The following is a 27,022-nucleotide window of genomic DNA, read 5'->3' on the forward strand; positions in this document are numbered from 1 at the left end:
CTGCCCCATGAAACAATAGCCCCTCTTACTCTTCCAGGCCTCTCAAACCAGGAGGCATGTTGGTGCTGCCCCGACAGACAGCCACGTGGGAAGAACTGAACGTTTGAAGTTGATGCAGTTGGCCTTTAAAAGGACAGTGTGTCCTTCCAAGGCTTGCTCACTCTTTTGGGGGGTGCCCTTTCCCAGCCTCCATCATCTTCTCCCACGTGGTCCCACAGACACATAAACACATCCCCAGAACATGCTGCCTCTGTCAGAACCACCCAGCTTGGTGTTCTCAAGAGTCCATCTTCCTCAAGGGGAGATACCAAATGAACAAAAAACAAATTCAAAGTTTTTCAAGTCATTCAAGTGATATGTTCATGATTTTTTTCATATGCATGCATTACTTGCACTTATTTTTAACTGACTTTTCAACTCAAAGTATTTTAAGATAATATGTTCTCTCACTACTATAAAATGGGAACTAAGTACCACATTCCATTAAAAAATAAATACATTGAAACCTCAACAATTAAGTTCTACACAGACATTTTAACCAGCTGAATCTTGGGTTATGAAGTCTGGTCTCTTTTTATAAGAAAGAAATAACAGAAAGTTAAAATTTATAAACTCATACAAGCACAAATCTAGGTGTTTTTTTTTTTTTTTTTACTTAATCTGAAGTACCGAAAGAGAATTAAAAACGAAAAATGTTTGATGTATATGTCTGCTATTTAATCTTAAATTACCTATGATTATTTTATACTCCATCAGTGGTACTCACCCCATAACTAATTAAAACTAATATCCCCATGTTAGAGGAGAAATGAAGCCTTAATCCCTAAAGCAGCCCAGGTAGACAAAACTTTAAGGGATACTGAATTAGAGAATGCCAGGCACCATGGAAAATCCATGGAAATATCTTTCATCACCTACGTAGTGAGTCTCCCTTGAACTGTAGTTTCCATGTAAGGACAACCACAGACACAGGCAGGACTCAGTTCTTGCTTGTAATCCTTTTGCCTAGATTCCAGGTCTGGCAATACAAGGTTATCCAGTCCAAACTGTTGACTCATTCAGTAATCCCCAAGATAACTGGGCAACCGCTGTATGCCAACTGCTCTGCTAGGCACTGAGAATACAGCACTTGATGCATAAGATTCCTGCCCTCACCTCCAAATTTACATGGGAAATTTGTGGATGCAGCATAGCTACATCTCTGTCAGAGTTTATCCACCTCAGTGTGAATGACATTTGGGGCAGAATAATTCCTTTTTTATAGGAGGTTGTTCTGTGTGTTGCAGAATGTTTAGTGGCAGCCCCATTCTCTACCCCTGTCCCAAAGGTAAAAACCAAAAATGTAAAAATGTTTCCAGATATTACTAGATGTCCCCTGAAGGACAAAACTACCCCTGGTTGAAAACCACTGCTCTAAGTCCTTCTTCCCTACACGCAAAGCAAGAGTGCCGCCTTGTACAACTTCAAGGAACACCATTCAGTTGTATTCTATGTGAATTTCTTCCTTAACGCTGTGTAACAAATGTACATCCCTCAAAATGAGAAGCTCTGCTGCTTTACTGTGTAATGGGTGAAATTACATGCTCTGGTGATACGCATTGGGCTTCCCTGGTAGCTTGGACGGTAAAGAATCTGCCTTCAAGGCAGGAGACCCGGGTTCAATGCCTGGGTTGGGAAGACTCCTAGAGAAAGGAATGGCTACCCACTCCAGTAGTCTTGACTGGAAAATCCTATGGACAGAGGAGCCATGAATTTAGAGATTTAATAAAAGACATAGAATACTTAGCAAAGTTCTACCATTTTTTTCAAACTGCATTCATGAATATTGCTTCTCTTTTCTCATTTCTTCTCTCTGTCATGCACACACATACACAAACTGAGGCACGGAACTCTTACGTTGTCTAACATATAATTAGTTCTAAGCAGAAGCCCAAAGAAAGTGAAGAAGCAAAAACATTAATTGATGAATGCTGCTGTAAATTCTAGGTAATTCAATGTCCTTTTGGAAACGAGAACAAAGATCCCAGAAAATTTTTTTAAAGCTGAGACTGTGACACCAGACAAAAGAAGAAATACCCTCACTTCCCAGATACCTTCCTGTTAGGTATTTTAACAGACCAGTGCTTCTCAACCCTGCTTGTCAATAAAATCATGAGTAGAAGTTGAAAACAGCAACCACCACAACAAAAAAAACAGCTATCTGAGCTTCACCTACAAAGTTAGAATAGCTTCCCAGAGAGCCTTCGATCTAAAGAGTGCCACAAGTAATTACTATGGGCACTAAACGGTGCGAACTACTGTTCTAGGGTGTCAGGAAATACTGGGGAAAACAAGACAAGAAAATAAAGCCTGCAGCATACATATGAATCACTTATCTCTGCATTTTCTACATTTGAGATTTCAGATACTAAGTTTCTCCCATCAAGGAATGACACTTGCCCAAAATAAACGAAAACCTTTAGCATTTACACTTTTATCCAGAGAGTGCAAACACACGCACACATACCTGCCAGTTATCAGATACAAAGATGGCATAAAGCCCATCTGTGCCTCTTCATGACCTAGAAGTTACTGAATTCTAGAGGTCATTTGAATGACCTCCCAATGGTATAAACTATAATCATTAAAAATGTCTAAGAAGCTTTTTATAATCACACAAAACTCTAGGGAATATCCCCCATTGCCTTCGAATCATAGCAACTGGAAGTCTAGCCTTTTTAGTGGGTAAAGAAAGACATTTCTTAAACTACACACAATTGACTAAGTCACAAATAATAGCTCAAAACATCCTTTTCCCAGAAAATAACTGCTTTTTGGGACTATAATTACAGTAGGAAGCCAGTGAGAAGGGTAAGAATGAAAGGATCTATCTAAAAATAGCATTCTGAAAGAAAACACAAATTCAAGTACAATTTCATAGGACAGAAATGGGCTCTACCAGGCAGAACAGCCAGAGACAGGGGGAGGAGAATGCTGGTGCAAAAGCATAAAGAAGGGTAGAAACAATGGAAAATACGAGTCTAGCTTCTTTCTATGACTTACAAGGCCATGCACAGTCTGGGGCCCACAACCCTCTCAAGACTCTCTCCTCCCAGCTCCTTGTTTTCCAGCTGCAACAATCATTTTTAAGACCCTAGGAAAAAAAATCTAACTCTTTCTCTGCTCAGACTTAAGAGCTATACTTCTCCCAAGCCTGAAGGTTTAATCCAGCTCTACCTCCTCAGAGAGGCCTCTTCTCTACTGGGGAGGGATCTTCAGAAGTTACCATAGCAGGTTGGTTTCCCTGGAAAGCTCACTCTGGTCTATGAATGAGCTATCTGAGATCAATGCATGGGGAAGAGACAGGAAGGAAGCTGAAACACCCAAAGGGAAAAGCTGAGCTGGGATACAGCTTAAAGGGAACTCTCTGACTACCCTAAAGGAGTTCTGAAGTGGGCATGATCCCTGCTGCTGCTAAGTCTCTTCAGTCGTGTCCGACTCTGTGCGACACCATAGACGGCAGCCCACCAGGCTCCCCCATCCCTGGGATTCTCCAGGCAAGAACACTGGAATGGGTTGCCATTTCCTTCTCCAATGCATGAAAGTGAAAAGTGAAAGTGAAGTTGCTCAGTCATGTCCGACTGTTCACGACCCCATGGACTGCAGCCTACCAGGCTCCTCCGTCCATGGGATTTTCCAGGCAAGAATACCGGAGTGGGGTGCCATTGCCTTCTCCAGGGATAATCCTTAGAGCTGTCCTAATTTGCACAAGCATGCTGGGTCTTCATCCCTCTACATCAGATAGTAGATGTCCCCCTGGAAAGGAGACACGACCTTGCACAAAGGGGTACTCTCTTCATCTGAGGCAACTCTGACCCTGAGTACTGATTGTTGGAAGCACCTCAAACAACAGAAGGTACACAACTGGAAACAAGTGAAAGTCACCCATTTGTGTCCAACTCTTTGTGACCCCACGGACAATACAGTCCAGAATAACGGACTCCAGGCCAGAATACTCGAGTGGGTAGCGTTTCCCTTCTCCAGGGGATTTTCCCAACCCAGGGATCAAACCAAGGTCTCCCACACTGCAGGCGGATTCTTTTCCAGCTGAGCCACAAGGGAAGCCCAAGAACACTGGAGTGGCTAGCCTATCCCTTCTCCAGGGGATCTTCCCAACCTAGGAATCAAACCAGGGTCTCCTGTATTGCAGGTGGATTCTTTACCAACTGAACTATCAGGGAAGCCCAACAGGAGGTATAGCTGGTTCTCAAAGGCTGATCTGGGTAGATTACAGAATCTACCACCGTAACTTTATCTCACTGTTTCTCGATTTCCTCATGTGTAAAATGAAGATGACACTAACAATCTCTGTCCAACATCTTCCATGATGACTAAGCTCAATGTTAAGTTCTCAATAAATGCTGAATATGCATCTTTACCAGCTCTATTCAGGAAAAAAATGTGGATGCACTTTTGATTAGAGAGCATTTTTTCAAAATTCCCCCCTTTCTCCCTCTATCCATTGACTCAACCAATATTACCCGAGTGTCTACTAGGTATTAGGGATTTTTCAATACCTGAGGAAAGAGGGTTGAATGTTCTTGTCCAAAAGGAATTTACTTTTTAGTAACACGTGCATGCTAAGTTGCTTCAGTTGTGTCCAACTCTTTGAGACCCCGTGGACTGTAGCCTGCCTGGCTCCTGTCCATGGGATTTCCCAGGCAAAAATACTGGAGTGGGTTGCCATTTCCTCCTCCGGGGGATCTTCCCCACCCAGGACTGACCTTAGTCTCCTTCATTGGCAGGTGAGTCTTTACCACTAGCACCACCTGGTAAGATTTTTAGTAACAGGAAGAAGGAAAATAACCATGTAAATAAAAAGGTAATAGAAACTGTTAATAGTAATAAGAAATCTCAGATATGCAGATGATACTACTCTAATGGCAGAAAGCAAAGAGGAACTAAAGAGCCTCTTGATGAAGGTGGAAGAGGAGTGCGAATGGCTTAAGGCTAAACATTAAAAAAAAGATCATGGCATCCGGTCCCATCACTTCATAACAAATAAAAGGGGGAAAAGTGGAAGCAGTGACAGATTTTTCTCTTCTTGGGCTCCAAAAATCACTGCAGATGGTGACTGCAGCCATGAAAATAGAAGATGCTTGCTTCTTGGAAGGAAAGCTATGACAAACCTAGACAGCGTATGAAAAAGCAGAGACATCACTTTGCTGGCAAAAGTCTGTATAGTCAAAGCTATGGTCTTTCCAGTAGTCGTGTATGGCTATGAAAGTTGGACCATACAGAAGGCTGAGCACCGAAAAATTGATGCTTTTGAACTGTCGTGCTGGAGAAGACTCTTGAGAGTCCCTTGGACAACAAGGAGATCAAACCAGTCAATCCTAAAGGAAATCAAGTGTGAATATTCATTTGAAGGACTGATGCTGAAGCTGGAACTCCAGTATTTTGGCAACCTGATGCAAACAGTGAAAAGACCCTGATGTGGAAAAGATTGAAGGCAAAAGGAGAAGAGGGCAGCAGAGGATGATATGGTTAGATAGTATCACAGACTCAATGGGCATGATCTTGGACAAGCTCCAGGAGTAAGTGAGGTACAAAGAGGCCTGCCGTGTGACCAGGGGGTCACAATAGTCAGACACAACCAAGTGACTAAACGACAACAAAAGAGTAATAAACATTAACTGAAGGATGAAGAAACATGTTTAAGAAATTGTATTACTGGACTCATTAATGAGTCACATAAACCCAAATCAAACTAACTTAATTAAGGGAATTTATCAGCCTACAAACAAAAACATATATAAAAAGCAGAGGGAGAAGCAGCACCAGGAGCCTCTGAATTCTGAAACCCAAACACCATTAAGCCATCTTGCTTATTCATACTTTTCTCTTGCTTGTTTGCAGGATTACTCTCTGATACTAGCTCTATTATTCCAGCTTGAGTACAATAAATCCCTAGTGAAGGATGTTGAATATCATCAAACTGGCACTACCTACCCCATCGTACTCCGGGAGTTGGTGACGGACAGGGAGGCCTGGCGTGCTGCGATTCATGGGGTCGCAAAGAGTCAGACACGACTGAGCGACTGATCTGATCTGATCTGATCTGATCCCATCGTATAAGACCATGGTGCTAAGGGAGGATGACTGGGTCATAATTCAATATGTACACAGTCTTATAGTCAAAGCAATAAAAGTAATGTTGTTAATAATTATCAAGGCTTTGCCATGTATAAAATACAATGCATTTATATAATTGTATCTAATAAAAAATAAATTCTGTAAGTACTATTATCTCCCTTTACTAAATAAAAAAAACTAAGGCTCAAAGAGATTAAGTTAACTTACAAAAGCAAGCATTATTAGTAAGTACTGAAGGTCAAATTCAAACTCACTTCAATCAAATCTAAGCACATGCTCATAACCACTAGATAATTAGGCCGTGCTAATGTTGGTTACTATATAGTTATATCATAATAAATGTAATTATTTCACTACCTTAATTAATCCATGCTGATCAGTCTTCCATCCAACATGAAGGCGTGATAATTGGACATTCACAAATGAAAAGCATAACCATACCAAGGCCAATAAAACGGGAAATAGCACAAGAAAAAAATAGCAGAAGAAATCAACATGAAATATCATTTAATGCTATAATCATTGAGGCCAATCAGACAATGATTGGCCAATTTAACCATATCTAATTCATGTTGGGGTTTGCATGCTTCTATTAAGTTGGGAGGAGTCTTTATTACATTGGAAAATCAGGGAGGAACTGTAAAATGTACACTAGTCTAGAAGCTAGGAGATATAAAATCTAATTCTTATTCAGTAAATATGCATTTGACTTTTTTTTAAGATTTTTTTGATGTGGACCATTTTAAAGTCTTTATTTAATTTGTTACAACACTGCTTCTGTTTTCTGTTTTGTTTTTGTTTTTTTGACTCTGAGGCATGTGGGATCTTAGCTCTTTGACCAGGAATGGAACTCACACCCCCTGTATTGGAAGGCGAATTCTTAACTACTGGACTGCCAGGAAAGTTCCTGCATTTGACTTTGAATGAGTCAACATCCCAGTTTTTTAACCCAGAATTTAGGGACAATAGTCCCTGGCCTATTTACTATGTTTAATATGTATCCCCTAAAGGTTAAGAGGAAATATACATAAGCACTTAGCGTATTTATCACACAAAACATCTGAGTGAGTTGTTAAAATACCAAGTAGGAAAAAACATATGCGTTTTCTTATACCTGTAGCACTAGAAAAAAGGTTAAATGTTTGATATAATAAAGTTGAAAGTAAACTTTTTAAAGCTAAAAGAAAAGTAATTTAAGTGAAACATAAACAGAGTGAAGAAGATGCTCCAATCAAACCAAATATTTCTGTATTAATACTTAAATACAAAGATATAAAATAAGTCATCCTCTAGATTTAGAAATGTTGTAGAATTTTGCTTAGACCAAAAGAATCTTATACTTATTCCTATGCATTTTATAAGAAATACGAAAACAGTATTCTGGAGGTATTTCTAGATGTTACGGTGGTTGAAAATTTTGGCCTGAAGCCTCATTTTTTTATCATTTTATTTTACAGTCCTAGAATTTCCATTTCCAACTCAGCTTGATATTTTTAGTTGGAGAACTAAATTCATTTTAAACAGGACTGTAAAAATGTGACAATTACAAAGGGAATGATTTGAGAAACCAACCGTAATGGGAAATTAAATGTCCCACCAAAATACTTTAAAGGCTTTTTAGCAGAAGAAATCTGTGCTATAAAATTTAATCTAAGATAATAGAAACTCCTAAAATGTGACTTATAGAAATATAAGTTGCTAAAAGGTGAAACTGTGCTTCTTTTCAAAATTTACTTCCCCAAAACAACACTTTCCCCAACCTGTCAGCATACAAACTTCCCATATCTGGCATGAAATTTCCAGCTTTAGATTTGCTCAAAAAGTCATGGAAAGTTGGAGCAAGGAGGAAGCTTGTAATCTTAACCCAACACTCCCATTTTATAGAAGTATGAAGTTGAAACGCAAAGTAATGAAATAATATGCCTAAAATCAAACTACAAATCAATGCTAGAACCCAAGATGAAGATGGTGGTGATGATGATGATGACAGCAAGCGCTCACTGAGACAGTTTCATAACGTAAAGATGATGATCAGAGGCCTGAGGTTCTGAGAGGTTGGCTAATTAGCCAAACATACGCTCTTCATCAGTTTACTATCTACTGCACCATTCTCCGCCTGTGCATGTGTAAAGTCGCTTCAGTCATGTTCAACTCTCTGCAACCCCATGGACTGCAGCCCACCAGCCTCCTCCTCCATGGAATTCTACAGGCAGAAATACTGGAGGGGGTTGGTTATCTGCCTTGTACCTGGACTCATTTTCCACCACCACTCCCCTTCCAAGAAAAATAAATCCATCGTGATAAAATTCTCTAATCAAATGGATCCTTCTTATTTCCCTCTTGCCCAGTTTATTTCCTATCTCTGATTAGGCCTCAGTTTCTCAGAGAGGCTTTCTCTGACCTCCCATAAGTCAAATCCTCATTTAACTCTTCTAACTAGCATTTATCAGAGGGGCAATTTCATAGTTGTTTGCATGACAATCAAATGAATATGTGTCTACCATAATAGAGATAAGATTTATGAGGGTAAAAACTGCCTGTTTGTTTTCTGGTGTATCTTCAGCCAAGTTCTCCTAATAGCTAAACAAAAATAACTGTTGAATGAATGAATTTTTTTAAAAATGTTTGCTCCCTACAAATGAATGAAGAATACTATATTAGACAAATGTAAACTGATTTATAAGATTCATTTTCTTTTACAGTCATCTTACACATGCACAAGTTTAAAGTATTATAAAATATGTAAAATATGATGACAGGAGAGTATGATGTATAGAGATATCGTATACAGTTAAGGAACTTCCTATATTCACAATGTGGAATGAAATTCCAAAATCACATACGGGTTGATTGACTGGTTAACAAGAAATTAACAATTAGCATGGACTGATATCTTTGACCAAACCCAAGGTCAGTACACAATAGTCACTCAAATATAAAATATAACCTACCTGCTGTTTGTAGTTGTGAAGAAAACACTAAAATAGGCATGGAAGGATCACAAATATAAGAAAGCACTTCCTAGAGTCTGTCTGCAAGAAAGTTACTCAAGACAACAGCACCAGCTACTATCTCAAAAGCAGACCTCAATCATACTATTAAAAATATTCATTTTCACTTTTCTAACAGTGAATGCTGCCCTTAAGAAAAGGAGATTATACTGTACAGGGTTCTTAGAGAGCTTCAATGCATTTCTCCTTTTCACTCCTTTTCTTGCTGTTTTTTGGGCAGGGAATGTTGTGGTTTCTATGCAGGCTCCAATCTTTGATCTCTGTGCATAAGGCTTCCTTCCACAGCAGGATCATTTATGACGGGCTATATTAGCCTGTGATAAGAGGCTTTGATTTACTTCCTAATTCCCTGCTTCATCACCAGGCTCTCAGAAGAGCCTGCTCCATAGCCCTCCCCAGTTCAGATAGTGATAGCAATGATGTATTTCATTGGTTTGCTTCCTCTCCAAGGCCTGAAATATTTTCACACATCTGCAGTTCAATATAATCTGCTATTTAAGGGGGATGCCTATGATTTGTGTCAATGTTATACATGGTATTTTTCCCCAACATGGATCGCCTTAGGGCAAAAATGGCATTTCGTTGAGAACACAATTTTCTCTATTCATTGGCTTTTACTCTGAATCATTTGTTTGCTTGTTCTACTTATGTCCACGGACATTTTATTCATGCAGTATGTTGTGCTAAAAGTCTTTTTAAATGACAACAGAAGATTCACAATGTCTATTTATTAACTTAAAAGATTACCCATGTTTTGGTGGGTTTCAGTGTCTCTTTGTCTTTAATATTTTTATGGACATTTTGCTTTGGTCTTTTCTCTGAAAAGCAATAGAAACTTTTTTCCCCACTGAAAAGAGACTCTGTCTTCTGAAAGTGCAAAGACAGAAAAAATAAGTAAATGATTAGAAAATGGCTAAGAAAACTAAACCCAACCCTGTTAAAATCTTACAAGCCAGTGGACTGGCAGTAACAACAAAACCTGCAAAATGATCACAAATCTTGGCCTTAAAAGAAAATTCTTCACATGATGCTCATTCTACAATTTTTTATTTTGAGATGCCATTTCTCTAGTGACTTAGAATCTACCTGTAGCATTTTAACAACATATTTGTATATCTCAGTTTCCCTTTGGAGCCCTCAATGAGCTTTCATGCTTTAGAGATCACATTTATGTGTGTGTGTGTGATTTGAGTAAAAGCAACTTCAGTAAGACTCCCATTGAAACAAACATATTTTTGGCACCTCGATACCAAAATTATGTATGCAAACTGGAGATGATCCAAAGAACAGCCACAAGAATGATGAAGGGAATGGAGTGCTTGGCTAAGGAAGAAATGCGGGGCTTCTGAATGTCTCAAGAGTACCTAAACAACAATAAGGAACAAAACAGCCCATAAATATTGAAAAGGCGTAAACATCAAATACGGATAGGAATGATTAATTCTGGGACAAGAGCATGGAGCTAGTTTTGGTGTTCTTATATCATGGGAAGGAAAAAAGAAAAAGGATACTTCTTAGTATCATCCTTTTAAAATATGCAATGCTCATTCCTCATGCAAAATATTTTAGCATCCAATGGAATCTTACCATCTCAGAATGCCTCCATTTTAAAAGATACTGAAAAATTAGCCCTTTATTCAAAATAGAGGAACTTCTTTCTCAGGATATCAATTTTACTCAGTTTCAACTTCAAATCTTTTGAGGAGAGACCTTCATTTTGGGTAAGACTCATTCAACAATTCTTCACAATTTTATTTCAGAATGGTCCTGAAGTGAATTAGACACAGGCAATGCCAACAAGCCCTGCGTCTCTTAGCCAGTTGGGGATGTTAGAGAAAGGAGAGTTAAGGGGACATGAGAATTCATCAGAAATCAAGTTTTGGTGAGACTAGAAACTACCAGCATGATTGCCTACATTAGAGGATGCAGAAAAGCAATCCGAGAATTTAAATTTAGCTCAGAAGGTGTCCAAGGAGTGAACTATCAGGAGACTCTCTTCCTCCTGCTGTTCTTCCTTTCCTTTTCCCCATGCTCCATCTTTATAAAGCATCTAGTGTGTGCTACGTTCTATGCTCAGTGGTAACAAAGCAAATATGTATCTGAACTGTACTCTGCCCTCAAAGACCTATTACGGAGACAAATATGTACACAACTTATTGAAACTGAGTGTAAGGCCTAAAGCAGACTTAGAATAAGACAGATGCAGGATCAGCCAAACAAGTTGCATCTGTGCAGTGTATTCACCAGAGATCTCCAGAGAAACAGAACCAGTAGCATATATACAGGAATAAAGAGAGAGGTACTATTGGAATTATCTCACAAGATTAAGGAGGATGAGAAATCCCATGACCTGTTCTCTGCAAACTGAAGAACCAGCAATGCTGGTGGAATAATTCAGTATGATTTCAAAGGCCCCTGCTTCCCTGGTGGCTCAGAAGGTAAAGCATCTGCCTGCAATGTAGGAGACCCAGGTTCGATCCCTGGGTCAGGAAGATCCCCTGGAGAAGGAGATGGGGATTCCAAGAATTCCAGTATTCTTGCCTGGAAAATTCCATGGATGGAGGAGCCTGATGGACTACAGTCCATGGGGTCGCAAAGAATCGGACACAACTGAGCGACTTCACTATTTTTCTTTTCAAAGGCCCAAGAACCAAGAATGCTGATGCCCAAGGGCAGAAGATGGGTATCTCAGCTCGAACAGAGAACAAGTCCACTCTCCTCTGTCTTTGTTTTATTCTCGCCCTCAGTGAACTGGACGATACCCACTCAAGTTGGTAAGGGCAGTCTTCTTTATTCAGTCCACTAACATAAATGCTAATCTCTGGAAATACCCTCACAGACAAACCTAGAAATAATGTTTCATGGGCTATCTGGGAATACCTTAGCCTGGTCACACTTACATTTAAAATTAACCACCACATGGAGTATATGCATCACACTGCACGGAGAATATTTCAGAAAGGACAGATATAACTTGTCCTCCCCAGAGTACGGGAGTCAAGCCCTGACATAACTGAGCATGTGAAATGCTGAGAGTAGACATGAATTTCACTGGAACATAATCTATACCTTCATGACAGCCTCACAGACCAGCAAGGGAGGTTGGCTATAATCTTCTCTTAGATAGTAACAGCATGATACCAAGACGCAAAGGAATATACTACTCTGTCTTACCTCTTCTCAGGACATGCAGCCTAGAGTCTGATTAAAAAAAAAAGAAAAATTCACTCAAATCCATAAATCAGTAGGAGGAGCCGTGTGTAGAGATAAGCACCAGCAACCAGTCTCAGCACATGACCCAGTGTGACACATCATGTTATCAGAGTACATATTTTACTGTGACCTTCCACAAAAATACAGACTCTATCATTCAACTACTTAATCCTTCTGTTAAGACATAAAGATAGCATCATCTCTGGATAAATTATACATAGGATTGGCAATGATTGAGACATATAAATAAAACTATGTTAATGGGCTATGCACAAACTCAAGCTCAATTTTTTTTTATACACTTAAAACGTGTAGACTGTGCTGTGAACAAGTTCAGACACATTTTAGTGTTGAATAATATAATGGCAAAATTAGTATTCATATATTATAGTCTATCAGTGTCTTGGGGATTATTTCACCCCATATTTTTAATTCTTGGGAGATTGTGAGGGGCTCTCTAAATCAAAGATTCTCAAAAGAAAATTAACACTAAAGTGTGTTTGCATATGCTTGTGTCTGTGTGTGTATACTTAGGGACTATGATTCCCTAAGCACTTCCTGGAAGCTGCATAGTTAAATTTCTCAAGCACTTAAACGGATGGACGGCAAGGGAACTTATTTTGTAGAATTAAATAATGATTTGATTGATCATCAAGAGGAACACAAGAAAACAAACATAACAATAAAATGAAGTTAAGAATGTATCTCATGAGTGAGCAGTTGTTTTGTAAGTTGCCATCTTTTTCCATGATGTCAAAAGACGCAATTATTAATATATTATCATGACACAACCACAGCTAAGGTTCCTCATGGCAGCATGCTAACATCTTGTTTTTTTTTTAATACAAGAGACATTGTATTTCCTCCTTTAATTTCTGAAAAGATTTACCTAGGTTTCTTAGGATCTAGAAATTCATTAGGATAAAATCATAAAAGTGTTTTAACATAATAAATGTACTCCTAATAACCATTCATCATCAAAGGATTTAATTATTCATCAGATTTAAAGAAGAGTTTTCTCTAGGAATATATCTCAAATGCTTTTTAATCTTCTAATAGACTAGTAGATTCACTGGAGTTAGAAAGACTGCACAGAGTTCCAATGATCTACTACAGTAGAGGGGTAAAATCACTCACCTGAATGAGACAGACGGCACAGGCTATTCAAAACACACACACAGTTTCCTCATAGACCTCTTCTTGGAATAGCCCTACATTCATTTAGAAGGCCCCTCCTGGTTACCAGGAAGTAGGTAAGGAGCAATGACTCAAAAACTCAAGGAGTCCCTCTCTTTCCACACTGTCTTCCTTATAGTTACTAAGGTCCCCATATATAACCAGTATGTAGAAAGATTTCGCATGCACCCAAAAATAATTCTACAGGAGTGCATATTTTCTTGGTTACAAAATGTGCTCTTGAAAAAGTAAAAAGAGTATTATTCTTTATTGAAAAAAAATACTTTTTTTTCCTCATACAACAAACTAGTGAATACAACAACAATAAAAAAGGAGCAGACTCACAGATACAGAGAACAAACTAGTGGTTACCAGTGGGGAGAAAACAGGGGCAGAGGCAATAAAGGAACACAGGATTAAGATGAACAAATTGTTAGGTATAAAGTAAGCTAAAAGGATATATTATAAAACACGGGGAATATAGTAAGTACTTCATAATAACTAGAAATGTAGTATAACCTGTATAACCTTTAAGAAGTGGGAATCACTATAATTACAATAATATATTATTATATATTATTTATATTATATAATCACTATATTTATATAATACTATATATCAACTATAAACCATACTTCAATAAAAATGCTATTTTTTTCTCAAATCATTTTGTCTTTAAAAACTTATAATGATAGTAAGGGTTAAAATTAACTGAATAATATATGGACTCAACACAGTGCTAATATGCATTACCAAAATAATCTGATTTAACCCACACCTACAGGAAATTACAACTATTATTCTAATTTTATGAACCAGGAAATAGAAGTTTAAAAGAGTTAAGTAACTTCCCCATAACCAGATCTATGTGTATCTGGCGCTTAAAAGAAGACTTTTTCTTACTCTTCCAAACCCTTTGAAATTTGTTACAATTCAGCCTGGTATTGCACAAAGAGTTTGAACAAGCTCCAAAGGAGGACTCAGGTCAGCTTCCACATTGATCCAAATCCAAGGGACAGTTACTAAAGCTGAAAGCCCTTCAGATCCTGAAGGGGTAAGCTCTGTGTGACCGATGCTTTGAAAGTGCATAAGGCACCTGATTAAAGACAATATTCTTACCAGTAAATTAAGTTCCCTTCAGTTCCACTATGATGTCTGTGGTATTAACACAGGGTCATTGTAGTTTACACCACCTAGAGATAGAGTAGAAAATTGTAATTTTAGAGATAATCCCCATCTAAGAAACTATTTTTAAGTAATTTTTTACCTTTTCCATGTTTAAGGTGATTTATTTTTTCTTCCTCACTAACCCTTGAAAAAATTCCCAGATACCAAAACAACAGCATTGCTCTGTTGATGAGGATAAAATACAGCCTCCAGATTTCTATCTATGAATAAATGAAACAGAGATGGAAAAAACAGCCACAAAATTACTCTTCTTATTGATAGAATTATTGATGGTGTCTTCTTTCGCAAACTCACGTATTTTGCAACAGACCACAATTTGCGCGAATTTCTTCTTGGCAGTCCTCCATGGACTGTTTTTCCCAATAGCCACTTGCTTTTGTCTGAGGCTGTGACCCATCTATCAGTACAAAACTGTACAGACTGAAATGATGAGAGCTCTATCAGGAAGCACTCTCTGAGATCAGAACTCTATGAATTAGAGTTAACATAAACCTTCCGTTCAAGAGGCCATCTCTCACCCAGGTGTGTTCCCAGCAAGTCTCCCATCTTTTAAAAAACCAACATGTGAAATGAAGGAGCTGTTTCAACCAGTACACATGCTCTTTTTATTGTTAACTACTGAATGATTTGTGGATTGGCTCCTAACCTCTAAAAGATTATTTATAAGCCTTTTCCAAATGCCTTCCCAAGAGTACATCTTTGAAAAAATAAGATTTTTCCGCTGAACATAAGGACAGTCAAAATGAGTCAAAGATTTTTGTCATACCAGTTGTCTTAACTTAATGAGCATCATTCTAAAGAGCTAAATTCCATTTAGTAATTTTAACTCATTCCAGTGGAAACTACTAATTAAAGACTTTATAAAATTACAATATGTTTTGCCCTTAGAAGAAAGATGGCTAAGATATCCAAGCAATACACTTCGTTTCTGTGCATTATTTGACGATCTTTTTGGCCTTATTCCAAAAGCTGTTGCCAAAATGCTATAAGCAGATTGCAATGCCTCCGGAGAAAAACTGACACCAATACACTGAAAAGAAAAATTCCAGCCTGGCAAGAATGAGAATAGTCCTCACTGCTTTCCAACTGACCAAGTGACACACTGCACAGACTGTGCCCTGTATACTTTTGTTTAGTGGCCTCATTTTAGTTCCTTTCAGCTGACTTCTTACACTGTTACTGTTATAATTTTCATTATAACAAAAAGAACTATTTATGAATGGCTCACAAAGCCCAAAACAACATTGAACATGGCCCCTAACCGGTGGGTTCATGGTACACATAGCTTGAGTATAACTGTATTTATAGAGGTCTGCAGGCTAATAGAAACTTTTCCCCTAAATACAGGAATATAAAAACAGGCCATCATTTGTTGTATCCAGCGTGCTCTGTGTTTCCATAGTCACCTAGTCGGGAAAAGAAAAAATGAAATGTTTTCACGTGTGGATTCCAAATGAGATTTGCTGATTGCCCTACCTCATTTGGCACGCCACTCCAGTACTCTTGCCTGGAAAATCCCATGGACGGAGGAGCCCGGTAGGCTGCAGTCCATGGGGTTGCTAAGACTCAGACACGACTGAGCGGCTTCACTTTCACTTTTCACTTTCATGCATTGGAGAAGGAAATGGCAACCCACTCTAGTGTTCTTGCCTGGAGAATCCCAGGGATGGGGGAGCCTGGTGGGCTGCGGTCTCTGGGGTCGCACAGAGTCGGACACGACTGAAGTGACTTAGCAGCAGCAGCAGCAGGTACCTCATTTACTGAGACTAAAGTTAAATGATATCCTCCATACATGCCAGTGATAAATTGGATATATTCTACAGCCAGATTCCCACATTAAGTCTGTTTAAGACATCTCTTCAAAATCCACCCATCTCATACAGCTCCTGTAAGTAGCTCTTCCCAATGGGACTCACCTTTTTACCTCCATGAGTCACACCCAAGACAATAGGGATCAGTGACCATGCTGAAGTTATCCACACTTTCACTTAGCAATTTCAAAAGAGTGTCTTGGCATTAGGCATGAAGACTGTAGCTACTGATCAAACTGATTTGTATGCTCACAGCAGCAGCATATGCCTGCTGAGCTCTCATCTGCTTCATTCAACTTTGGTTGAGAAGGCACTCACATTAATCATGGATTTAAGTTCTGTGCTGCTAATCCAATCACTGTGTGTGAGTGTGTGTGTGTGTCTGTTTGGTACTGGTGTATATAAAGGGTTATTTCTGTGTTATTAGGTCTCCTTTCATTCCTTCATGTTGTGGGTATATGATCTCCAAAAAGGCATATGAGGACAATTCTTCAGAATGCAACAATATTAGAACATATATATGCATATTATATACATATAACTCATATTAAATACATATATTAAGGCATATATGCTGATAATAAAATATGAGCATATATGCTATTTTTATCTCATTGTATCTAATTCTTTTAAATTTGTCTGATTTTTTGTTTCCTTATGGTAAACATTAGCACACCATGAATCTGCACAAATCTGAGATATACATAGGTGGGAGGTATAGGCTTAAATATTATTTTATAAGGGTATGCACATACATGGGCTTCCCAGGTGGTTCAGTGGTAAGAACCAGCCTGCCATATATTGGCAGATATAGGAGATACAGGAGACACGGGTTCAATCCCTGGGTCAGGAAGATCCCCTGGCAAAGGAAAATGGCAATCCATTCCAGTATTCTTGCCTGGGAAATGCCAGGGAAAGAGGAACCAGGTGGGCTACGGTCCCTGGAGTCACAAAGAGCTGGACACGACTGAGTGACTGACTATGCATGCATGCACATACACACACATACTACACTATGCAGTCTAAAGTATCTTTCTCATCCTACTTTTATTATATTTAGCAGGATATATAATCTTTTGAATTTGTTTAAAGCCTTTACCATTCCTCCTATCACCAGTGATACAGATACTTGTATCTTCTTTTCCACACTTAGAGGTAAGTTGATTATTTTTCAAAATCCCTGTTTTTCTACTTATGAGATATGAATAACCACACCAACCAAATGTCATGGGAGGAATGAGGAAGACTGAAAGGGAATCTGAAGAATTTAGAAGCATATTAAAGCAATACAGGCATTCAAGCCCTTCTTGGTGGTTTGCTTTTACTCAAAAAAAAAAAAAAAGGATGACAAAGAAGCTATAGTGTAGGCAAATCAAACTAGTTAAACTCTACTCACTTGTGGAAAAAATAACAAAGCACACCGGAGGCAGAAACAGAACTTTCTCAAAGTAAGAGGCACTTAAAAAAATGGACCAGGGTCCACCTGGCGAAGAGCAAACCCATGACAAGTGTAAAACAGGAGCTCTGAATCAGCTGAACTCAGCTTTACATGCCTTCCTGATATGAACACTTTGCTGCCCTGAGGTTATTTAGATTATGAAAATAGTATTTTTCACACAATATGGCCTTTACAAGCAAACCTATGACTTCATAGTTACGCAGCAAAAGAAATAGTGATTTCTTCTAATGCTGGAGGAAAAAAATTACTTAATAATATGCAATGCTTCTACATGACACCATCCTAGGTTATTTTTAAGGTGACTTCTCCATACCCACTGAATTTACAACAAATCATATGTAAATTTCAAGCTGCGTTTTAGATAAAATGAACGAGATCAATGGCTATCCTAAATATTTCTTTTTTTTTTTTAATTTTATTTTATTTTTAAACTTTACATAATTGTATTAGTTTTGCCAAATATCATCCTAAATATTTCTGATAGCTTCTACTCTATATTTAATACAGTGAATCTTGAGTTCCAAAATGGCAAATCTTGATTGTTGCTGTAATCCCAGTACCACTGATTGGCAATGTAATGAAGCTTAAAAAATAAATTTTGGAAGAATTAGTGATTGAATGTATAAAAGTTACATGTATCAAAAATTAGTGTTACTTCAGTTCTTTAACCCGACAGTCCTAGGTATGAATGTCACTCTGATAGAACAGGGAGCACATTAACCAGTGTATCTGACAAAAGGGACACAGGAGCATAAGGAAAAAGGGCCCGAGGAGCTAAAAGTAAAGTGACCATGAAAAAAAAAAAAGGTGAACGTGCACTTACTGTGATCTTAGGCTAGTCACGGAAACTTTCAGAACTCCAATTGTCCTGTTGATAAATAAGGGATAAAGGTATCTACCTTGCAGTACAGTGTTGAGGGATAGGACTGACATGGACAAAACACCGAGCTCAGGGATGGGACCTGGAAAATGTTCAGTGACCATAGGGGCAGCTTAGATCTCCATCATCACCAGGACAGAGGCAAAGGAATCGGGAAGGACACCTGATCAGTGTCCCCAACTCAAACTCAGTCAACAGGTGGAAACCACATGTTATCTTAAAAGGCAGCAGAGGAACCTTGACAACTATTGTATAAGCCACCTGTGTGGGCAGGTACATACATTATTCTCATGAGACAGAAGAGGATTTCTGTACAACGTGTGTGTGTGTGTGTTTTCACAAGTTCGTGAATTCCTTAAGGCCAAGAAAAACACCTGTTTTATTAATTTTTGCTTCCCTAATACTCAAGTGCAGTGGCTGTCAAATTATCAAAAACTGTTTGCTTATTAAATATACACTGAATGAAAACACATATTCTATGTATGCATGTATGTGGGGGGGGCAGTATATGCATTTGGAACTGTCATTGATGTTCCCTTTCCTTTTAAAATGTGCCTGATTTCAATCTTTAACCACTGGAGAATTTCTAGTGACTTAAAAAATAGACTAAGAGCACTTCAGCTTTTAGTCAATATTTGGGTCCATATTCTTAAGACACTGGGATTGAAAATACGTCTTTCTGTTATCAACTGACATTTACTTGAATAAATGAGCTCTTGATTCAAATCATGGAGTTCTATGCCCTCAAAAATCTGTCCCAAGATGCTTGGTTCAATTTTGTTTAACTGTATCTTTTTAAAAGGAAGTGATATAATATTCTCTAGGAAATAGACAGTAGTTGGTGGTACAATAAGAATAAACACCCAATGGAAATTCTTCAATATGCATAATAAAATGAAAATAAAAACAAACAGTAAATGTTTGCTTTTGGAAGTTCTTTACAAGCAAAACCTTAAACAAGCAATATAGAAATGTTGGATTTCTTCCTACAAACACTTCTGAAAGAATACTCGAAAAGAAGAGTTTCTATTCTTGACCACTAGCTTTAGTATTTGTTAACTAAAAACAATTATTGACCTCCTACTGAGGATCATATGTGAATTTTTTCTAACATCAGTTGACAACATACTTTGGTGCTGGATATTGTGATAAGCAGTTTATGTATTATCCCACATAACAGAGTGCCCTCTAAGTTAGGTACCATTGACCATAATTTTATAGATGATGAAACAAATTCATATAGGTTAGTCTGTACAAACACACAATGAGAATGAGTGGCAGAGTCAAGATGTGCAACCAGTCTTTCTCCAAGGCCTACTTTCTCCACTAGCCTACTTTTCCTACCACATCATTCACATCAAGCGCCATGAGTTTGATAAAAAGACTCCATAGTAATTATTTATCTATGTTCTGCCGCATTTTGAGATATACATTCTTAAAGAGGTTAATAGCATAATATGATGAAATCAGCAAAGAATATTCCAGGGCTACCTAATAAATATTATTCCTAGCCTCTGTTACTAGCATTGCCTATAAATAGAAAGTTTCTTAACCATTTTGGGGCTCAGTATCTTCATCTACAACATGACAGTGTCAACAGTGATTGTGAGACTCTTTTTGCCTCAAAAGTCAATAATTACAAGTAATGGAGCTGAAGGAGGTACACAGAAGGACAATTAAAATGTTGAAGAGGCTGAGATCATGAGACTCATAAAGAGGAAAACTAAAAAGCTTTTGCAGGTAAAGATGAATACACAGAACATATAGATCAAAATACATAAAACCTTGAGAATACAGGAAAGTCAACATAATATCTTTTCTACAATCTTGGATTGTTAAAACTTACAAGAGGGACAACCCCTCAGAAATGAGTTGGGAAGCAATTCATACACAGTAGAATTCTACTACTACAACAGGTCATGTATGTTAAAGAAATAGTTTCCAAAAAGGTCAAGACATATTTTGGGCAAGTGCACTCATAGTTTATTCACAGAAAGGAGGGTTTATATCTCAGTATTTGAGAACATCATGGAGAACCAATAAACCCTCTCAAGAATCCCTTGTGGGTGGCTGGTCTAGAAGGGTCTGGATTTGACCAATGATATCAATTACACTCAGGTACTTTGGCATTTGATTCAATGCTAGTAGGTAACACACAGAAAGTAATTAATAAATAAGTGTCTGAATGAATGAGCTCTGCCACTTAAGGGCTGTGTCACCTTGAGGAAACTACTTAACTCCTGTCTTCTCTACAATCAAACGTGGCTGTGATTTCTTCTGTTGACGACCTGAGGAGAATCAACATTATTAAACAGTAGGAAAAATTCAAAAAGGTGAAATTTTCTGATAAACTCCCAGCTAAGCAGCTATAGGCAGTTTGTTGTAGCAGAATCCTGAGGTGGAAGAACATGACCTGAGGCTCAGAGTGCATCTATAAGGCACAGATCCCTCATCACTCCCTCTGTGCTCTTCCAACCATGAACACCAACGTGGCAAAACAACCACATTTAACTACGTTCTGTAGTTACAGCACAAAGCTTGAACCCAAGCCCCATATGACACCAGAGGAAGAGCTGGAGCTTTTCTAAATAATATGAATTAAAAGTCCCACCTCCCAGAGGTCAGAGTCTCTCTTCTGGACCTGCTGGTTCTTCTGTTTATCATCTTAGAGTGTGATGGTCAGACACATTCCCCTGTCTTCTCAATATGTCAAATGCATGCAAATATTAATGGAAAACATGTTTGAAATGGTTTTGAAAGCAATAAACAAAAATGTCAACGTTTTAAGAATAAATCAAATCGATCATCTTCTAGATCTCAAAGAGGATCTAGATCTGATTTTATACTTTCTAAGGCAACTGGAGATTGTCTTCCCAGGAAGTAGGAAATGTCCATTACAAATTGGCAGTAGCAATTCTGAAAACAATTGATTGAGGAGCACTTTGCTTTTATATATGCTCCAAAATGCATGTAACAATAATCTCACATAAAAAGTGTAAGTCTCCCAGTCGTGTCCAACTCTGTGCGACCCCATGGACTGTTGCCCACCAAGCTCCTCTGGCCATGGGATTCTCCAAGAAAGAATAATGAAGTGTGTTGCCATTCCCTTCTCCAGGCGATCTTCCCGACCCAGGGATCAAACCTGGGTCTCCTGCATTGCAGGCTGATTCTTTATGGTCTGAGCCACCAGGGAAGCTCAACCTCAGATATCAGAGAAGCAAAGCTCCTTTGACAAAAGCCTGAGCAAATCAGTTGACCATGGGCAAGTGAATAGCAAGAGTAAGGCCCATTTAGAGATGATAATAGGATATGTTTATGTGGGGCATGCTGTAAAGCAGGCACTGTTCTACTTTATATTTTATGAATTAATTTCATCCTTACAACTTTATGAGGTAGACACTTTTTTTTTGTTTTTAAGGTCCTCGTTCCAGAGGAACTAAGGCACAAAAATTTACATACTTCGTAGGGTTACAGAACCGTTTCTCCAGAATGTAGCTTTGTAATTTTGATAGGCTTTAATACTGCCAAAGACATTACTATAGCATCAGAATGCTTTTAAAACAGACTCTTGTTGTTTAGAGCTGCAAGCTTAGTGACACAAACATTTCAAATCATGATTAAAGAAAGGAATTACAAACCATTAAAAGACACACTGAAAAATGAATTAAAACTGCTTGAGAGTCTTTCAGGCACATTTAGGTAGGACAGGAAGTTAACACAGCTATTATTAGGACTTTCTGTCCCAAAGCATTGTACAACGGGTCTTTGTTTATTCATTCAAGTATTTAGTACTTGCCTGTGTCCTGCACTGTGCTAAGTCACGCCCATGAATGGGAGCCCTATGTCCCCCCAAAAAGGAACTTGTCCAAACAAATCTGATCCCAGGATGCTATTCCCAATTTCCTGCATGAGCCACACTCCACCTGCTGCTTTGGTCAGAGTATTTGCTCACCTGGCTTTCAAGCCTAGACTGGCCTTCACTGTTCTCACACCACTGGCTTGTGGATCTCAGACTGTCCACTTCCTTCTCAGCTTACTCAAAGAACACCCAATGCTAGACTCTCTAACCCCCTGTGGAATAAGATGAAGAGTCAATCCTCTGTCCACCTTTCCCAGATATTTTCAGTATGCTATGTATTTCAGTCCAACGCAGTGAACCAGTGAGCTTTCAAGTGGTTTCACTACTCCATCCATGAAAAACTCATTTTCATCCAGGAATTTAATTTTAGAAAGGCTTTTTAGGAAATGACAGTTGGTTTAACTGGATAACTGTGTAGGGCTTTTTGCTTTATTATGAATGTAATAAATGTTCACTGTAGAGATTTTTGGTAAAATACTAATGTGTATGTGCGTGTGTATATGTATGTGTATGCATATACATATATATGTATACATGTGTGTATATGCATATATACATACATATAAAAAAGATATCACCTATCAAACATAAATACTATTAACATTTAGTGCATTCCTTTCCCTAATTAATATATCAATATTCAAGGACTTCCCTGGTGGTACAGTGGATAAGAATTCACCTGCCAATGTAGGGCACATGGGTTTGATCTCTGATCTGGCAAGATTTCACATGTTGTGGAGAAACTAAGCCCATGTACCACAGCTCTTGAGCCGATACTCTAAGGCCAACGAGCCACAACTAGTGAGCCCATGTGCTACCACTACTGAAGACCACGCACCTTAGAGTCTGTGCTCCACAAGAGAAGCCACTGCAATGAGAAGCCCACGCACCACAATGAAGAAGAGCCCCCACTTGCCACAACTTGAGAAAGTCTGCACACAGCAACGAAGATGGAGCACAATAAAATAAATTAATAAATAAAAATTACTTTTAAAATATATATCAATATTCAAATAGTGATATAGCTACACACACAAATATATACATACACAACTATGTTTATATACTAGTGAATATCTAAAAACCATAAACTGTTTAGCTAAACATAACATTAAGAACATTTTGCTTTATTGAATAACCTAACATCCTCTTATGTTTATATGTTTGGGTCAATATTCAATAACTGGAAATCTAGCTTGTGTATTTTTCAAATGTATTTTCAAAGAATATTGAATGCTGGAGAAACTTCTTATGTCATAACATTGGTGAAACCAACAAAATTTTATAGAGTTTGAGCTCGATTTTACTAAAAACTGATATGTATCTATAGCTACCTGGGGAATAACATTGGAAAAAACACAATATGAGCATTGCTTTTGTTGGGGGGGACAGGGGCAAGGAGAGATTAAAGATGATCCAATTGAATAGACGTATTTTTAATAGTCATAAATTATTTTTTGTATCAAAATAAACATGATAAGAAATGAAAATACTTCTCTCGCAAAGGCTGCATAGTTATTTGAACTAGGTAAGTAAATGGCCCAATTTATCAAGCTGAAAAGAAAGGAACTGCATTCCAGTTTTAGGGCATAGGGTGGGTATGGGAAAGCAAAAGAGGCAGCTGAGAAGTAGTCTAAGGGACCAGGGCAAAGTCAGGAAGATATATGAAGTCTGGGGAAGCTGAAGACAAAGACAGAGAAAAGATAAAAAAGAGATGAGACTAAAACAATGTAATCATTTCACAGTATATATGTATATCAAGCCATAAGTTGTACACTTTAAATATAAACAATTTTTGTTTGTCATTTATACCTCAATAAGGCAGGAAAATAAAGTTATATTTCAATTAAAAAACAGAGATAATCTCTAACATGATGATCTTGTTTTATATACACTGATTGGCAAATGGAAACTTTGTTCTGCAAAATAAGTCAAAGAGCAAAGACCTAACTTCTAAAACTATGAAATAAATAAGTAGCAGAGCATGGAAAAATTATTCTAATATCTGAAAAAAAATCTAAAACTGCTACAAAGAGATGTCATAAGATGTTCAAAGAATAAAATATGCTATCATTTATTGATAGACTTTAAATGGTATTTGAACTATCGACCTACTAATTTTCTATAATAAAATACTAATCCTAGTTAACTGTAATGCAGAAAAACTATGCAAATTCAATGGCAACTCTCAAAATGCTTGTAATGGGGACCAACTCAAAATAATTCTGTATGAAGGGCTCCAGGGAACTGTGTACAAGCATTATAATATACAAACATAACTGTGTCACCCAAAAGACCAAATTAATAATTTGTAACAACCACACCAGTATGCAGACCTAGACCCTGATTCCCCGGTGCCCCTTTACAATGAGCTCAGTACACAGGAGATGTCAAAATCTCTGAGTTAAAGAGATGAATACGTGAATTTTCAATATAACTTTCTGGTCAACCAGCAATGATTGCCATGACTTCCACTCCTGCCAAAAACTGATCAGCAAATCAATCAGAAATATAAGAGATTTCTGACATGAAGAGATAGAAAGTCATTAGTGATTCTTTTAAAAATATTCATTAAAACAAAATTTATATTGGGTTAAGTAAGGTGAAAGTATAGTTGAGGATCAGTCCAGTACATTGAGGGTGAGATACATTTGGGGTGATAGAGAATAAGAAATAAAGTCGAAAGATACACTTTTGGTTGAAAATTTCAATTAACATTAACTTTTTAAGATATTAAAAATAAACATTCAGAAAAAAAATTTAATGCAAACCTATTTTGCAAAATTTCAAGCTTTGTTCACCTAGGGTTAGGCCTGTTTCAGTTCTCTATGAAAGTGTGCATCTGCAATGACATAAGACATTTAAAGCAAAATGAAGAAAACACAGCAATCGTGGTAGTGATGGTGGTGTTTTTTTAAAAAAAGAGAAGGAAAGAAGGAAGGAAAGAAAAAATTTGCCTTAATTATGGGAAATCTCCAAGGTAAGTTTTTTTTTTTTTTTTTTTTTTACTTTTTATAAATATTGGGGAAAGTTATTTGGATCTCCAATCTGCATTGATTTTATCCCCCAGGGAATCTGAGAAAAAGGAGGTAGTATAATAAGCACAATTTCAGTTAGAAAAAAACTCTGAGAAAATATAAACTAATATATTAAAATCACTTTTCAGATATCTAATCCTATAGCAGGAGGACTACCATTAAGGTGAAATGAAAATTAGTGATTTTTATGCAGTTAAGAGATTTTTAACACCATTAGAATCACAGACATATTTGAAAATCTGGAGAAAGCTGACTCTTTAGAAATACAGACACATATTCATGCATTAAATATACTGAACACAATGACAACAGTCTCAAGGGCTCCCCTGGTGGCTCAGATGTAAAGAATCTGCCTGCAATGCAGGAATTGCAGGAGATCCCTAGGTTGGGAAGATCCCCTGGAGGAGGAAATGGCAACCCTCTCAAGTATTCTTGCCTGGAGAGTCCCATGGACAGAGGAGCCTGGTGGGCTACAGTCCACGGGGTCACAAAGAGTTGGACACAACTAAAGCGACTTAGCACATATGCACAACAGTCTCAATGACCCCTCTGATCTGGGTCATTCAAACTATTCAAGATAAAGTTCAACATAAAAAGGATTTTTCAGCCTTAAAATAGGGAACTAAAATATGTCATAATTATTTAATCAAATTTTATTGCAAATTACCTATCTTAACAATATGACATCTTACATTATTTTATAGCACTATATGATTTTTTTAATCTAATCCTAGAAGTAATTTTGTGTGTTAGTTTTATTAGGTTCCTTTCTAAATCAGGAAAAATACAATCCATTGAGCTAAGTTACTTCTTTAATGTCACACACAGCAAGTGACAAAGGTCGTGTACAACACCATATTGTGATTCCAATTCCAGTCCTTTCTCGACAATGTCATACCCTAGTTTATAGGTTTTTTTAAAGTGGTTTTTACTTTGTGAAGTTACACAGTTTAAAATAGCACAAAACAAACTCAATCTTTTCCTGTGAAAGGAAAACTCTTTCTTTTTTTTTTTTCCAAATCATCAGCTGGTGGTTTGTTATGAACCAGTGAACAAGCTGTGGACCATAGCTTCCTACTTGGGATTTTGTCAGCTTTAAGTGTTTGCTTTTATCTATTTCTGTTTAACGTGATAACACAAAAGTCGAGAGAAGCACCACTTCCTTAGTCTCTTCACATAATCTAGGCATCATACAGGAACTTAAAAGACAAGTTTCATTCTCTTCATTATATACCAAATGCTCTGAATTTA

At 37.7% G+C, this 27,022-nt stretch overlaps 1 protein-coding gene across 6 annotated transcripts in view; it reads right to left on the reverse strand.

The window, feature by feature from the left end:
* Window positions 1-27,022, reverse strand: part of CHL1 (cell adhesion molecule L1 like) — a 225,124-nt gene that overhangs the window by 169,220 nt on the left and 28,882 nt on the right. For all 6 annotated transcript variants that reach the window (XM_024982443.2, XM_059879495.1, XM_010817612.4 and 3 more), the window contains exon 2: window positions 14,656-14,729. The gene's annotated coding sequence lies outside the window, so the exon portion shown is untranslated. The remainder of the gene's footprint in view (window positions 1-14,655; window positions 14,730-27,022) is intronic.

Source organism: Bos taurus, chromosome 22, assembly GCF_002263795.3.
Source record: "Bos taurus isolate L1 Dominette 01449 registration number 42190680 breed Hereford chromosome 22, ARS-UCD2.0, whole genome shotgun sequence".
Taxonomy (NCBI): domain Eukaryota; kingdom Metazoa; phylum Chordata; class Mammalia; order Artiodactyla; family Bovidae; genus Bos; species Bos taurus.